Below are 16311 nucleotides of genomic sequence, written 5' to 3'. Positions count from 1 at the left end.
GAGGGTCCTCCGGAACCACCTTAGTCCATCAACATTTCCTGGCTGCCTACACTATTGCAAGCCCATCTGGTAATGGTAAGTAGTATTTGTGCTCACCTGTGGGAATCTGGGAGCAGTCATTAGACTAGGTATTGGGCAGGAACTAGCAATACAAAATGCCATTCCGGAGGGTGGATCCTGTAGAGGGATATCCTTGGCAGATTGGCAGGGGGAGATCTTGAATTCTTTCTTTTCCTTCCTCCTTCCCTCCCTCTCTTCTTCCTTCCCTCCTTTCTTTCTTTTCTTCCTGCTCCTTCTTTTCTCCTTCTCTGTTCTTCTCCAATGAGTGTTCTTCCTACCTATCTCTGTATCTCTGTATCTATCTATCATCTATCATCTATCATCTATTTGTATTAGTCATGGTTTTCCCAAGAAACAGACAAATAAGATATATGTATGTATGTATATGAGGGAATTTATTATAGAAATTGGCTCACTCAGTTATGGAGGCTGAGAAGTTCCACAATCTGCCTTCAGCAAGCTGGAGAACCAAGAAAGCTGGTAGTATAATTCAGCTGGAGTCTAAAAGCCTGAGAATTGGGGGAACTGAAGGGGAAGGGCCCTGATGATATAAATTGCCATCTGAGTCATAAGGCCCAAGAACAAAGAGAACATCAACCATATTGGTGAGTGTGATCTTCTTTATGTAGTCTACCAATTCAAATGCTAATCTCTTCCAGAAACATCCTCACAGCCACACCCAAAATAATGTTTTATCGACTATTTGGGCATCCCTTGGCCAGTCAAGTGGACAGATAAATTTAACCTTCCTTCCTTCCTTCCTTCCTTCCTTCCTTCCTTCCTTCCTTCCTCCCTCTCTCTCTCTCTCTCTTTCTTTCTTTCTTTCTTTCTTTCTATTCTGAAAGAAAAAATGTATATGTAGATAAGTGGTACTAAATATTAAACCTTGCAGTGAATTACGGTGGATTTGCCTAAATGACCTTTAAAATCTTTTTCCCAAGGGCTCCATCATGCTACTGCTCCAAGTGTTGTCAGTGGGCCACTAGTATCATCATCCACCTGGGAGTTTGTTAGAAGTTCATATTCTTGGGCCTCACCCAGACCTCCTGATCATCCCTGCCCCCCAGATGGAACTCAGGAATCTACATTTTAATAAACTCTTTAGGTGCTTCTCATGCATGTTGAAATTTGAGAAGCACTGCTCCAAATATCACAGCATCTTTCCCTTTCATGCCTGCCCAGGAGAATGCTGACTTTGCCAGCTCAGTTTCTGGGGCTTCATTATGAAGAATCGGATTAATGAAAAGAATGGAGATAAGCTTGATGGGGTAAGCCCTGGAAGGATAATAACTCAAAATGGAAAAGATTAAGAGAATGAAGGACAAGATAGGAAAACCTTAGCATAGGCCAGGTTTTAGAGAAAATTCTAAAAAGTTTTAGAGACAGAAGGAAGGCTGTGGTACAGTTACTGTCCCTGGTGTTGTGGATTGAGAGCAAAAAGTGGTTTTGAAGTAGATTAGGGATAAGGTATCCCAGTGGCATTTTGTGAATGTCCACCGTAAAGATTTAAATTGTTTTCCAAGTTTGCTTTTGGGTCATGTTGAATGGATGTTCATATGAATGTCAAATTTCATCAAGTCTGACTTCCAGGTGTTTGTTTCTCTGTGGGACCTGTGAGGAACTAGGCACCAATATTTTCTTGTTTCATATTATTTAATGGTGGTTGCTTTGATTTACCTGTTTTTTGTCTGTTTTGTTTTTCTTGGTTGTGGTTACTGGACAGATCTCTGGGGACATCACTCTTTGATTAGATGATCACATTAAATGGACAGTGCGGGACACAGCTGACTCTTAGTATCATCCTGGTCACTGCTGACTCAAAGGTCACAGGATTATTAATACATATTACTTTTCATTTCTTATTGAGCATGGTTCCTCAGCCTTCCTCCTGATTTTCACTATCTTTATTTTATTTAATTAATTAATTAATTAATTAATTTTTTTTGGTGCTGCTACTCTCTTATATAGACATGTCTTGACCTTGTCAACTGTAGAAATTTCATCATCTCTGAAATCTCAAATTTACATAGTTTTTAAAAATATTTCTAGCTTACTTGCTCAAAAGCCCCCCTACAGGACATTTGTCTGATTAGCAAATCCTGTTGGTTCTTCCAAGTAAGGTCCCCAACCTGGCAACTATTTACTGTCTTCACTGCTAACCCACGCATTGAAGCCACCCTCAACTTTAGTATAAGCTCTAGCTGCTACTAACTGTTCCCCCAGCTTCTACTCTCACTTCCCTAGGGTTTATTGCTTATAGCAGCCAGAATCATCCTTTGCAATGTAAATCAAAACATTTTACATCCCTATTTAAAAATCTGCCCACAATTTTCTCAAGCCATTGGAATTAATCCAAACCCTTCAATAAGTATAACCTGTAAAGCTCCATTTGATTTAACACTTGGTTTCCTGTCCAAATTCACTATCCTCTGCTAGCCCCCTTGCCCACTATTCAAATTTCTGAGAAGAAATTTGCCTTCCTTGCTTTTCCTTAAACTAGAGGATGACAACTTATGGCCTATGACCAAATCTGTCCTGTTGCCTGTTTTTGTAAATAAAGTTTTATTGGATGGTAGCCACACACATTCATTTATATGTTGTATATGGCTGGTTTTATAGTATAATATAGAGCTGAGTAGTTGTAACAGAGATCTAATGTATTGACTATATGATCCTTTACACAAAAAGTTCACCAACCCCTGCCTTAAACATATCAAACACATCTGCCTCAGGGCCTTGCAGTTGCTGTTTTTTCTGTATCAGACACAACTTCCCTAGATAACTCAAATATCTCCCTCTTTTCACTTCATGTTTTTCTTTTCTTTCTTTCTTTCTTTCTTTCTTTCTTTCTTTCTTTCTTTCTTTTTAAATGTTTATTTATTTTTGAGAGAGAGAGAAAGGGAGAGAGAGCACAAATGGGGGAGGGGCAAAGAGAGGGGGCCAAAGGATCTGAAGCAGGTTCCCTGCTGACAGTAACTTCAGCTCAGCAAGTCCAGTGTGGGGCTCAAACTCACAAGCCATAAGATCATGACCTGAGATAAAGTTGGACAATCAATTGACTGAGCCACCCAGGTGCCCCTCACTTCATGCCTTTATTTAAATGTCACCTCCACCAATGCCCTCACTGGTTATCCTATTTAAAAATCAGTCCCTATCACTCTTTAGTTTCTCATACTGATTTACTTTAAATTCATCTGAAATTTTGTGTCTCTGTACACAGATGTGATGGAGACAGCTAGTGAACCACCTAGGATTCACGCCTCTCATAGCATTGTTTCTGGAAGGAGCTGCTCATGCCAGGATCATACTTCCCAGCCCCCTTATTTCCAGGTGGGGTCACCTGACTAGTTCTGACCAATGGAGTATGTGTACAAGTGGTATATGTCCCTTACAGGCAGAGATGGTGAAATGTCTGGGATACCAACTGCTCACTCTCTCTCTCTTCCTCATATGTTGATGATAGTGTCACAAGATAGAAGGAGTCTGGATCCTTGAGTTACTCCCTGGAGGAAAGCTGCCAGACCAGAAACATTTACATTCAATTTTAGTATTTTTTTTTGTAATGTGAGTCTGTTGCTAAAAAATTCCTGACTGGGCTGATTGGCTCTCAGCCAAATTAATGGTCTTAGACTGGTTAAGCTACAAAATATCCCATTATTTTTGTCTACTAGGTGCACGCTCTGCCTGTGCTTCTGCATGTGGCGGCAGTTTTGTTGCTAGAGCATGAGAGCTGGAACAGGGCCTCTTGAAACCCGGGCTAGCAAATCACACACCATCACTTCTATTAGTTCAGGCTGCTCACAGGACCAGCCCAGATTTAAAGGAAGGAGAAATATACTCCACTACTTTATGAGAAAATGACAAAGACACATTGCAAAGTGTTAGCGTATAGGGATGGGAGGAATTGTTGTGGCCATCATTGGCAAGAGTCTACTCAAGCCTATTACATTGTCTCTTTAGAGAAGCACATTCTCTGAGTTACTTCCTATGTGTGAGTATGTGTGTATGTGTCTCTTCATTCAGGCTTCCATAAGAAAATGCCATAAATTTGGTGGCTTATAAACAACAGAAATTTATTTCTCACAAATCTGGAGGATTGAAGTCTGAGATCAGGGTGCCAGCATGCTTGGGTTCTGGTGAGAGTGCTCTTCTGTTTTGCAGATTGCTAATTTCTCTTTGTTTCCTCATGTGGTGGGAAAAGGGCAAGAGAACTCTCTGGAGTCTCTTTTATAGGGGCAGAGATTTCATTTCTGAGGGCCCCACCCCATGACCTAATCACCTCCCAAAGGCTTCACCTCCTAATGCCATCGCTTGGGAGGTTAGGATTTCAACATATGAAATTCAAGAGGACACAAACATTTAGTTTATTGCAATGTATGGGAATATTTATGTAGGTTTATATAAGCTACAACTCAGAAATGCGCATGTGTGTATATATAGCATATTTATAATGCATACAGAAATAATTTACTAATATGTAGGTATATACAGTAGTCCTCTCTTATCTGAGGTTTTGCTTTCTGCAGTTTGCATCACCTTTGGTCAGCCATGGTCCAAAAGCACATGATCCTTCTTCTGACATATCATCATAAGGTCCTTAATAGCCTAACACTATGTCACAATCTCACAATGCCTATTTCATTCACCTCACTTCATCTCATCATATAGGCATTTTATCATCTTACATTATCATGAGAAGAAGGACAGGTACAGTACAATTAGATATTTTGAGAAAGAGAGATGCCACATTTACATAACTTTCACATTATGGTGTTTTGTTCTAATTGTTCTATTTTTAGTCTTAGTTATTGTTGTTAATCTCTTTCTGGGCCTTATTTCTAAATTAAGCTTTATTATAGGTATGTATGTACAGGAAAAACATAGTGTATATAGGGTTCACTATCTGCAATTTCAGGCATCTAGTGGGGATCTTGGGACGTATCCCCTATAGATAAGTGGGGATGACTGTATTAGTGAACATACGAACAGCATCTGAATAGGAGTTACTTGTGGATTGTCTACCATGGTGTCTAAAGTCATTTGTAGAAGGAGCAATGCAATACACCTTGCTTAGAAGATGTGCAACTTCTAAATCAACAATATATATTTTTTGTTCAGATAAGAAATGTGTAACTCACCATTGACCTTTGTTTAGTTTGGCTTCTAGAAAGCTGAGTTGAACTGAATATCATTGCTTATTTTTGATATTAACTTAATTGTTTCCCACTATGTTTTTTTTTTTTTTTTGAGAAAAAACAGAGAGTGTGAGCAGGGGAGGGGCAGAGAGAGAGGGAGAATCTCAAGCAGGTTCTGTGCTGTCAGCACAGAGCCCAACGTGGGGCTCAAACTCTTGAAACCGTGAGATCATGACCTGAGCTGAAATCAAGAATCAGATGTTCAACTGACTGAGCCACCCTGGAGCCCCTCCTATTTCTTAGAATTAGTTTTCTCTTTCATTTTTGACTTCCTTATTGTGTACTTTTATTTATTATAAGCTACTTCAATCATTTTTGAAATGAGATAAGGAGCAATTAAAACATTTAAAAATACAAGGATGTGTCTTTTGTAGTATCAGATAAATTTTCACTTGGTAGAATGATGTTAACACATGCTAGAAAAGACTGGAAAACCAAATGTTGAGATCATTTCACACTGGTAATTTTTGTGGTATTAGCTTATACAATGGACTAGTTCAAAGAGTGGAAGCGAGTTCCCAGGAGTGATACTGGGCTCAAATGCTTATTGTTTAGTGAATTCTTTTTCTCACTTTCACAGTCATCTGGAAGAGCCCATGGTGCATCACCATCAGAGATTTAATATTTTCATTTTTAATTCCAATTCACCTATTCCTCCTTTCTAACTCAGAAAGGAGTCTTCATAGAGGAATAAATCATTTATTTGGTTATTGGCCAATACCAGATTATTATCTCACATGTAAAAAGAGGTATTTGTTTCACTCTTTTTTTTAAATGAGATTTCAACTACGTAAAATTTATCACAAGCATTTGTGACAAATTATAGCAGTTATACAAAATGCTGGTAATGTTCCAAAGACAGTTCCATTGTCATTTTATTTATTTATTTATTTATTTATTTATTTAATAAATTTATTTATTTTGAAAGAGTGTGCATGAAAGTGGGGGATGGGCAGGGAGCGAGGGAGAGAGAGAAAGCATCCCTCTGCACTGGACAGGCTCCACACTGTCAGTAGGCCCCGATGTAGGGCTCAAACTCTCAAATGGTGAGATCATGACCTGAGTTGAAATCAAGAGTTGGATGCTTAACAGACAGCCATCCAGGTGCCCCATCATATTATTTATAATAGACCCAGCTTCAGTGGGTTAATTACTTTTAAAAGGCTGGTATCAACCAAATAATCCATTTTTTCTTCTATATCCTTTTATAAACAAAGGAGAATTCTATACTTCACATTTGTTATTCTAGAAATTCTAGTCATTTTCATAAACTCCCAAATTTAATTTACATCTCTGACATTTCTCCTAGCTGTTTGATTTCCTATAATCTATATTTGTAGCTGAGGACATTAGGCTTTTGCTTATAAGGGCAACTGTAAACTCCCACTGTGTCTTTTCCAGAGCAATAGCTACAGAATTCACTAATAATAGTCCTTAACTTCCATAGCAACCAGTATCACTGCCATGACATTACTCTCTACCCAGGACTTTTACTACGTTTGTAATGCCAGTAGTTTGGTCTTTGTCTGTTGGAAATGATAGAGCCACTAGTCCACATCTCTGTTTAGGCCAAGAGAAAACTTAAAGAAATAAAATTGCCAGGTGCACATTGGAATCTCTTAAGCTCTATTTTTACTCCCTACTTCATAGAGTTCAAAACAAGCAATCTCAAAGTCACAGCTTTTTTTGTTCTCCATTTTATGGTATCAAATACTGGCCTCCACAGAATGGGGAATGGAGCTGTGCAAATGTAGTAGAGGGGGTTATTTACTCTTTGATCGGTAACTTCCTCATGAAGAGTGACACTCTTCTCCAAGTATATTGGAGACTGGATTCATTCGTTCAGTTATTCATTCAACATATTCATATATTTATTACCCATAGTCATAATAAACTAAAAGTATTTAGCAGACATTAGATCAGGCTCTGGGAAGAGAGCAAAGAATAAAACAATGTGTGCTGCCCTCAAAAAGATTACATGCAGTCTTGTAAGGACATTCAATGATTATATAAATAATCTGAATGAAAAATAAAGGATGCTAGTGTGAGGTAAAAGATGAGTTCCCTGAGGAAGTAACTTTCAAAGTGCCACCTGGAGGGTAAGTAGGTGCTAACCAAATGGAGAGTGGAAAGGGTAGAGAAGCCCAGCAAAGATTCCAAGTTAGGAGGTTAGACAGAATTTGATATACATACCAAAGGTCAGGGTAGCAATTTGTAGGTTTATGTTATTAATCATGTACTCCTATTACCTCTATTATGTTTTACAGATTATGGCTTTTTTCTTTTTAATTACTTTTTATTTACATTTATGTATTTTTGAGAGAAAGAGAGAGACAGCACAAGTGGGGAAGGGGCAGAGAGATGGGGAGACACAGAATCCGAAGCAGGCTCCAGGCCCTGGACTATCAGCACAGAGCCCGAGCTGGGCTCAAATTCACAAACCGTGAGATCATGACTTGAGCCGAAGTCGGAGGCTTAACTGACTGAGCTATCCAGGCGCCCCTGATATTTTCTTTTTTTATTTTCGTTTTTTCTTTTTAAATGATTGAGCCTACAAAATTTTTTCCCCTCTGTTTTTTGTTTGTTTTGTTTTATTGAGGTATAATTGACTTTACAGTTGACCTTTGCCATTACTTTTGCCAAAGTATCCTTTTGACAAAATACTCGTTATTTATAAAAGTACACTGAGGCAAACTCGAATTAGCTAAAATTGAGTTTATCCGGGAATAGCAGAGTAGCTGCAGTTGGTTGAACGCAGGCTTCAGCAAGCTATAGACGAAGCCTTGGAGGCTTTTGGGTGGGTTGTATTCATGGGCAAGGAGTGCAACAAGAGGGAAGTCCAGCCAGAGTCCAAGCATTAAGTTCATTGGCTTGTGCAGGACAGAAATGCTTCGCGGACGTTCACTGATCAGGCGAGGAGTCTCCGCCTCAGTGTGGAGTTCCGTTCCTCCCAGCGCGCATGCGTGAGATTCGCCGTTTCACAGCCTCCAGTTTCATTTTAGATCGAGATCCTTTTGCGCTTTCAGGTATGTTTTTTTTGAATTATTAACTCTCAATTCGTATTCCTGGTGCATAATATTTTTCTTTGATTTTCCCTTTCTCCAAGAGAATCCAAATATATTTCTCTATGTAACATTTGCATTTAAGCTTGCATTTGTCTTGCCTCTTTTAGAAGGGACATGCAAACAACTCAAATGAGTATGGGGTGTGATACTGTGATTTATAAGAAGAAATATATACTTGATCTTCCTGGCATGTGGCTCCTAAAGCCATTGTAATTTCTTAAGTGATAAGAGCACGGCGCCCTTTTTTGTTTTAATGTTTGGCCTTTTGTCCTCCAGTCCTCAGATAGTGCCAGGGAGATGAAGGTTAAATGAGGGTCTTGTTTTTCATAACAAGCCCCTTTCAACCTGAGTTTGTTAATGAGGTGATTTTTGGAAAGCCCCTTAACTCTGGGATGGAGGCTTGTTGTCAGGGGAACCAACCAGGTAATTAGAAGTTTGGAACTTGACCTCTGGAGAGGTGGGAGGGGCTTGATGTTAAATTAGTCATCAGTGGCCAAGGATTTAATCAATCATGCCTGAGTAAGGAAGTCTCCATAAAAATCCCTAAAAATACTGGCCTTGGGGAGTTTCCAGGATAGTGAATGCATGGAGATGTGGAGAGCGTGGTGTGCTTGGAGTGGGTATGGAAGCTCGGTGCCCCTTCCCATAAACCTGCCCTATGTGTCTCTTCCTTATGGCTGTCCTGAGTTGTATCCTTTCATAATAAACTGGTAGTTTAGTAGGTTTATGGTTTTCCTGAGTTCTGTGAGCCATGCTAGTGAAATACTGAACCTGAGGAGGGGGTCGTGGGAGCCTCTAATTTATAGCTGGTGAGTTAGAGGTACAGGTGACAACCTGGGCTTGTGATTGGCATGTGAAATGAAGGCAGTCTTATTGGACAGAGCCCTTAACCTGTGGGATCTGGTGCTTTTTCCAGGTAGATGGTGTCAGAATTGAGTTGAATCATAGGACACCCATTAGGTGTCCATAGTCAATTAGAATTGCTTGGTGGGGAAAAACCCTCACATACGTGGTGGCCAGAAGTATTGAGAGTTGAGTGGCTTATTTTTTTTTTTTTTTTTTAATTTTTTTTAACGTTTATTTATTTTTGAGACAGAGAGAGACAGAGCATGAACAGGGGAGGGGCAGAGAGAGAGGGAGACACAGAATCTGAAACAGGCTCCAGGCTCTGAGCCGTCAGCACAGAGCCCCACGCGGGGCTCGAACTCACGGACCGTGAGATCATGACCGGAGCCGAAGTCAGAGGCTTAACCGACCAAGCCACCCAGGCGCCCCTGTTTTTTTTTTTTTTTTAGAGAGAGAGAGAGAGCGAGCAGGGCAAGAACAGAGAGAGAAAGAGAATCTCTCTCTCTTTTTTAAAAATGTTTATTTATTTTGAAAGACAGGAAGGGCCAGAGAGAGAGAGAGAGAGAGAGAGAGAGAAAATCCCAAGCAGGCTGTGCACTGTCAGTCCAAACGGTAAGATCATGACCTGAGCAGGTGCTGATCAAGAGTCGGGCGCTCAACAGACTGAGCCACCCAGGTGTCCTGAGAGAATGTTAAGCGGACTCCATGTTCAGTACAGAGCCTGACTTGGGGCTTGATCCCGCGAGCCTGGGATCATGACCTGAGCTAAAATTAGCAGTCAGACACTCAACCGACTGAGACACCCAGAAGCCCTGATAGTAGGGTGTTTGAGACGACAGTGTTTTCAGGGGGCCACAGCATTTTAGCCATACAATAATCAGGGGTGGCTTACCTGGCTTACATTCCATCCAGATTACAGTTACCAAGTAAAGATTGTCTTGAGTGGCTAAAATAAGTGCCACTGTACTCACTGAATTCGCTAACGGACATTTGAGGGTCTTGTCTACCATTACTTTGCATACATCTCTCCATGATTGTTATCTACTTTCCAGTTTTAATACTTTCCGATAAGCAGATTAAGGTAGCGTGAAGTAGGACGAGATTGTGAGTTGCTTAAGGAAGGTTCTTTGAGAAGCTCAAGAAGATGGTTTGACAGCCTGACAGTGACCAGAGCAGAAGAACCAAGGAAAGCAGACACAAAAATTAAAAAATTATAGCAATCTCTGACATATGAACGCCAGAAATAACTGATTTGTATCAATAATCTCCAAGAACAGGGGCTCCTGGGTGGCTCAGTCAGCAAAGTGTCCAATTCTTGGTTTCAGCTCAGGTCAGGATCTCACAGTTCATGGGATTGAACTCTGTGTGGGGCTCCGTGCTGGCAGTGCAGGTCCTGCTTGGGATTCTCTGTCTCCCTCTCTCTCTGCCCCTCCCCTGTTTGTGCTGGCTCACTCGCTCTCTGTCTCTCAAATATAAATTAATAAACATTAAAAAAAAATCTCCAAGGACAGCATTCCTTGGCTACAAGGCATCATATTTACTGTTCATTATTTTAGCCCCGAGTTGCCAGAAAAATGTTATATTACATTCAAGTAGTCCACTTACAAAGACATGGAAAGATTCTCACCAAAATTGTTATTACTATTATTATCATTATTGGTTTCTGTGCTTTAAAGGATTAAGTTCAGTTAACGGGAAGATTAACTGTGTTGCATGACTCATTCACCATCCTTTGCTCACATTTTTATGGGGCATCCACTGTAAACTAGGCACTGACCCAAGTGGCTGGATCCATAGTGATAGACAAAGTAAGCACCGTTGTTGTCCTGATGGAAGTTGCAGGATTGTAGACATAGGCAGTTATCAAACAGGCAAAAAAAAAAAAAAAAAAAGGCAATAACTTGTATAAAAGGCTACAGGGGAAGAGAATATGATAGAGAACCCAAGGGTGGGGATGAGGAGATACAGAACATGATATCTTAGCCATCAGAGAGGGCCAGAGAACCCTAAAACAGCATGGTACCAGCAATGTGACAAGGGGGAGAAAGAGAGGTTCAATAGCAGAAACAATAGGGAAAGGATGTGAGATGGGAAAGAGGTTGACGATGTAGACGAGTTACAAGGAGGACAGTGTGACTGGAGGTCATACAGGGGATTATGGGGAGAGTGGAATGACTTGGAATTGAAGAAGGAGCCAGATCATGGAGGCCTTTGCAAACCACTAGAGTTTGGATTTTGTTCAAAATATCATGGGAAACCTTGGAAGGATTTCAAGCATAGCCACTGGGTAACCAGCTCTAAGTGTCTTTAAATGCTTTAGTTATTTTTGTTTCTCTTTGCTTTTGCTTATATTTGTAGAAATGATGAAGGGATACTTCTAAAAATGTGTGGTGCAGAAATGAATCCAAATTTTAAGGGCCCTAGATCTTAAATAGTTTGGGAGGCCCCCGTGTAAGAAAAAAGAACTCAAAATTACAAATATAAAAATAGGAACAGAGATGTTCTTGGAAGGGACCCATGAAAGTGAGGGACCCCAGAGCTTAAGCTTCATTGTATCACATTATATCCACTTACTTCTGGTGCTGTGGGAAGGAGTTCATAGATATTCCTGGCTTTAGGTGGGAACCAAAGTTGATTTTCAAGTTTGATTGCTTGGAACATGTCTCCATTGTTCTTCAGAAGCCCTGTCTGTTTTGCTTCTTTTTCCCCCCTCTTGGATCCCTCCTTCCAGTGCCCCCTGACTCAGAGCTCAAGTTAAAAACTCTTGTTTTTGTGGTTGTCTTATGATTGATTGGGAGTTTTTCTGTGGAACTATTTTGTCCTTCCACATAAGTGTATCCATCCTTTATAACAGTATGGATATGTCTTAGGGTTAACATGAGTATATCTGAAATGGTATGGGACAGGGAAATGGGATGGAAAGCAGTTGATAAGATTTATGTTTGTTAGTTAATGTTTTGGAGATTCCATTTTCTCAGGAAAAAAATACTAGAAATATTCCGGGAGGCTGTTATAGTGATGTACCAAAGTTTCACTTTTTAAGATCAAAGACCTTGGAAAGTTCAAAGTGCTTTATTGGGGCAGAACCCCTACCACTTTTTGTTCAACGGTTCCTTTCAAATCTTGTTGAACACTGTTGCAATCCCTTACCCTGTTTATCAGGCTGCTCTACTGCAAGAAATGATGTCTATTCCATGAAATGCTCTTTAAAGAAATGGTACTCTGTGCTTTTATGAAATTGAGGGAAAGATGAGCTGGCTAATTTATTCCATCCCTAAAGCTTTGTAACAGAAGTTTAAATGAATGAAAATGATTTGAGTTTGTAGGCCTGGTCTGCAGATAGGAAAAACTGCTGGAAACCGTTGAGTGTGGAATGGCTTCAATTTGCTGCATGGATCTCAGCCCATGATATGCTTTTTGTTAACTTTCATAAAAGAGAAGGAAATACAGAGAGCAAAAGCTTTCACAAGGGCTGTGGTTGAAAAGAACCAGTACATGAAGCTCTAAGATTGTTACTTACATTAAACAATGGGGCATTGTTCTGGTAGTGGAAGATGATGGGGACAGGTCTGTGAGAAGTGTGGAGAGTGAGATTGACAGACTCCTCAGTGAGAACTGGGACGGATTACACCCTGGCTTTCTCCACTGGCAGGAGGGTCTGGAGATGCGTGAGAGGCAACCTAAGCCAGGGCTTGTGTGATGATTAAGGAAGTCATGAGAATACAGTTTCACTCTACACCGAGAATATTGTCCCTATGTTTTCTGTATGTGACTTAAGTATCAATGTGTTTGATATTGCGTGGACCACAGAATGTAAATGTTGTTCCTTTTATCTTTCTACTCCAATACTGATACTTCATTAAATGGATGTGATGGGGTCCCTGGGTTGATACTACATAGGTACAGGTGGAAAACATCCTTTAGTACACCTATTTGCTCCACAGCTTTCACATTTTGCTTTAATTGCACAGCACTGCACTGCTGAGAACTGTAACCCAAGCATCTCCACAGAGTACTCAAGTTGGGCATCCTGATTGATTTATAGCAACAGTTAGTCATCTGGCCTTGGTTTCCATGCCTTGTAAATACAAAGAAGAAACCAATCCTTGCCCCCATCCTGTAGAAAGGACAGAATGGTTATATACGTCTATCACGTCCTTAATCATTGTCTTCCTCCTCCTCCTCTCCTCCTTCTCCTTCTCTTCCTTCTCCTTCTCCTGGGTAGTATTGAAATGATTTGGGCTGCTTTGAAGTCAGTTTATTTTACTAAATTAAACTTTTCAGATTGTGTCCCCCTCCCCTTTTTTTTTTACATGATGCCATGCAGTGTTCGATTAATTCTGGCACAAGTACATCTGTGTTTATAAATCTGACCATTTAGTCTCTACAGAAGACAGCTGGAGTCAGAAATCCATGCCAAATTAAGTCTGTTGGTAGGCCCCAGGTTTTTTTTTTTCTTGATATTATTTTAGATTAAATATTTCCCTGTGTGGTTCAGTATCTTTGGCTTTAAGTACCAGTTTACTTAAAGAGGCAGTATAGTGCAGTGACTGAAGACATAAGAGTTACAGTCAGAGAGAACCAGGTTCAACTTACTGTGTGACTTAGGAAAGTCAGTTTAGCTCTCTGGGCCCCAGTAGCTTCATGTGTAATATTGTGACTGTGGCATCTGGCCTCCAAGATGGCCCCAGTGATCCCTGCCTCCTAGTATTCATGACGTGTGTGGTCTCTTCCCATGTTGAATAAGGTTGACTTGTTACTGTGGAAATGATGGTGTGGGACTTCTGAGGCTAGGTAATCAGACACGTTGTGGCTTCTGCCTTGCCCTTTCTCTTGGATTGCTCAGTCCGGGGAAAGCTAGTGGCCATGTTGTGAGGATAGTCCAGCAGTCTGAGGAACAGCCCACCTGGCAGGAGCTGAGGTTTTCTGCATACAGAGAGCACCATATAAGTGAGCTATCTTGGAAGCACATACTCAGTCCCAGTGAAGCCTTCAGATGTCTGCAAACTTGGCCAATGTCTTGACTGTAACCTTGTGAGAGAATCTGAGCTGGAAACACCCAAATTTCCCCCCAGTTTCTGACATACAGGAACTGAGAGACATAATAAATGTTTATTGTTTTCAGCTACTGAATTTGGGATAATTTTCTCTGCAGCAATAGATAAATGATACAGTTAGAATGACAGCACCCCCTCATAGGATTGTTGGAAGGATTAAATGTGACATTGTAAAGTGTTTGCACAGAGTCCGGCACGTGGTGTTATTCGGAAAGATAAAAGCATTGGTTGTAAATGAAACTAGACACTAAAGGACCAGTCCTCCTCTCCAGTACCTGTTCTCCAAATGCTTTATGTGGGTTCTGCATTTAGATGATAAATAATTTCAGGTTTATAGCCAGCTCTTGAGGGAATGGTAAATTGGGTGGCAAGTCTGATGCTTCTCATGTCCTGCCTCACATGGGTTTTTTAATTTTTATTTTTTTAATGTTTATTATTTTGCCAGAGAGAGAGAGAGAGCAAGCAGGGGAGGGGCAGAGAGAGAGGGAGACACAGAATCCGAAGCAGAGTCCAGGCTCTGAGCTGTCAGCACAGAGCCTGACACAGGGCTCGAACCTACAAACCGTGAGATCATGACCTGAGCCAAAGTCAGACATTTAACCTACTGAGCTACCTAGGTGCCCCTGCCTCACATGTTCTTATCCCATCTTTTAATTTCAGCCTTGCTGTTCCAGTCAGCTACAGGATACCATTAGCTTAATGGCACCTCCCTCAGCTGCACACGTGCCTCTTGCTCACTACTGGGGCTGTCTTATTCCACACTAGCATGTACACTTTCAGCTATTTAGGTACATGTTCTTTGGGCTCACTGCCTAAAATCAACTGTCTGCATGCCAGCCCTGTATGCCTCTGGCTCTGGCCCTTTGAAGTTAACGTTAGACTGCAACAGATGGCTCTAGTGAGAATTGGCCAAGTGTTGGGCTTGACTTGTGTTCATGAAATCATCACCATAATACCTGCTTTACCCTGTTCAGTGGTTTTCTCCTGTTCTCACAACAAAGTCTCAAACATCTCACATGGTGGCATGGACCTCCACAAGCTGAGTCCTAACCATACCTTCAGCCTCCCCTGCCAACTTCTCCCTCCTTTTGCATCACTTCTCTACATTGGCCTCACTGGGCTTCGTTCAATTCCTTTTACATAACAATTTGTGTTTGTTACCTCTGAACCCAGTGTTTCTTAGTTCTTCTTACTTTGCTTGGCATTGTCATTCATTGTTTGGGCCTCAGCCTAAATGAGGTATCCCCTGGCAGGGCTTGAAGAGACATCATTTTAACTATCCCAATATCAATCTGGATTTCTCTTAGCGCCTGTTGTACTTGTAAGTATTTTCTTAATGTTCACATTTCCTTCTTGAATGTAAACTTTATAAAGGCAGGAGCTGTGACTGTCCAGTTCTCTATTGTTTAATGTTTGGCTTAGCATTTCAATAAATGTCTATTCAGTGGAAGAAAGAATTTAGGGAGAATTCACTTGGCTGGTAAATATATGTGTTTTTTATCTTCTTCTTCTTATTTTTTAATATTTATTTCCAGAAGGGGGGGCAGAGAGAGAGAGAGAGAGAGAGAGAGAGAGAGAGAATCCCAAGCAGTCTCTGCATTGTTAGCACAGCTTGATCTCATGAACTGTGTGATCATGACCTGAGTAGAAATCAAGAGTCAGACCCTTAACTAACTGAGCCACTCAGGTGCCTCATCTGTGTTTTTTATAAATGCCCTAGTCTCTCCTTTAAGACATGAACCATATCCAAAAGGGCCTCCTCAAGCTGCTGAAACAAAACATTACTTTAATAACAAAATGACAAATTTGTTGGTAGTAAAACAATTTACTTTTATAATTACATTTCCTTTTTTGTCAGTTTACAAAAGGCAATATCATAGGCTCACATCAGCTGACAAATTCCCCCAGTAATTTAGATTATAATTCAATTTACAAAATTTGATTGATAGACAACTTTTAGAGATCATTTTTATTGGATAGAGTCTAACCCTGCATAAGTAAAACAGCTTCAGTTCATGTAATCTAACTTTATATAAATAGAACAGACTTTCTGTTGTAATATATGTAGAAGGAGCACTCATTTGCTGA

General features: G+C 40.5%; 1 protein-coding gene and 1 long non-coding RNA gene across 3 annotated transcripts in view; one reads left to right on the top strand and one right to left on the bottom strand.

Moving 5' to 3' along the window:
- LOC132692036 (uncharacterized) overlaps positions 1 to 16311 on the bottom strand; it is a 38479-nt gene that overhangs the window by 18459 nt on the left and 3709 nt on the right. The window lies entirely within an intron of this gene.
- Positions 8189 to 16311, top strand: part of TTC29 (tetratricopeptide repeat domain 29) — a 669793-nt gene continuing 661670 nt past the window's right edge. The window contains exon 1 of one of the 2 annotated variants that reach the window (XM_060654018.3): positions 8189 to 8281. The gene's annotated coding sequence lies outside the window, so the exon portion shown is untranslated. The remainder of the gene's footprint in view (positions 8282 to 16311) is intronic. The other variant, XM_060654019.3, reaches the window with a different exon arrangement.

Source organism: Panthera onca, chromosome B1 (assembly GCF_046562875.1).
Source record: "Panthera onca isolate mPanOnc1 chromosome B1, mPanOnc1 haplotype 2, whole genome shotgun sequence".
Lineage (NCBI taxonomy): Eukaryota > Metazoa > Chordata > Mammalia > Carnivora > Felidae > Panthera > Panthera onca.
The sequence above is the reverse complement of the archived record's forward strand: the minus strand, read 5'-3'. Positions and strand labels throughout refer to the sequence as shown.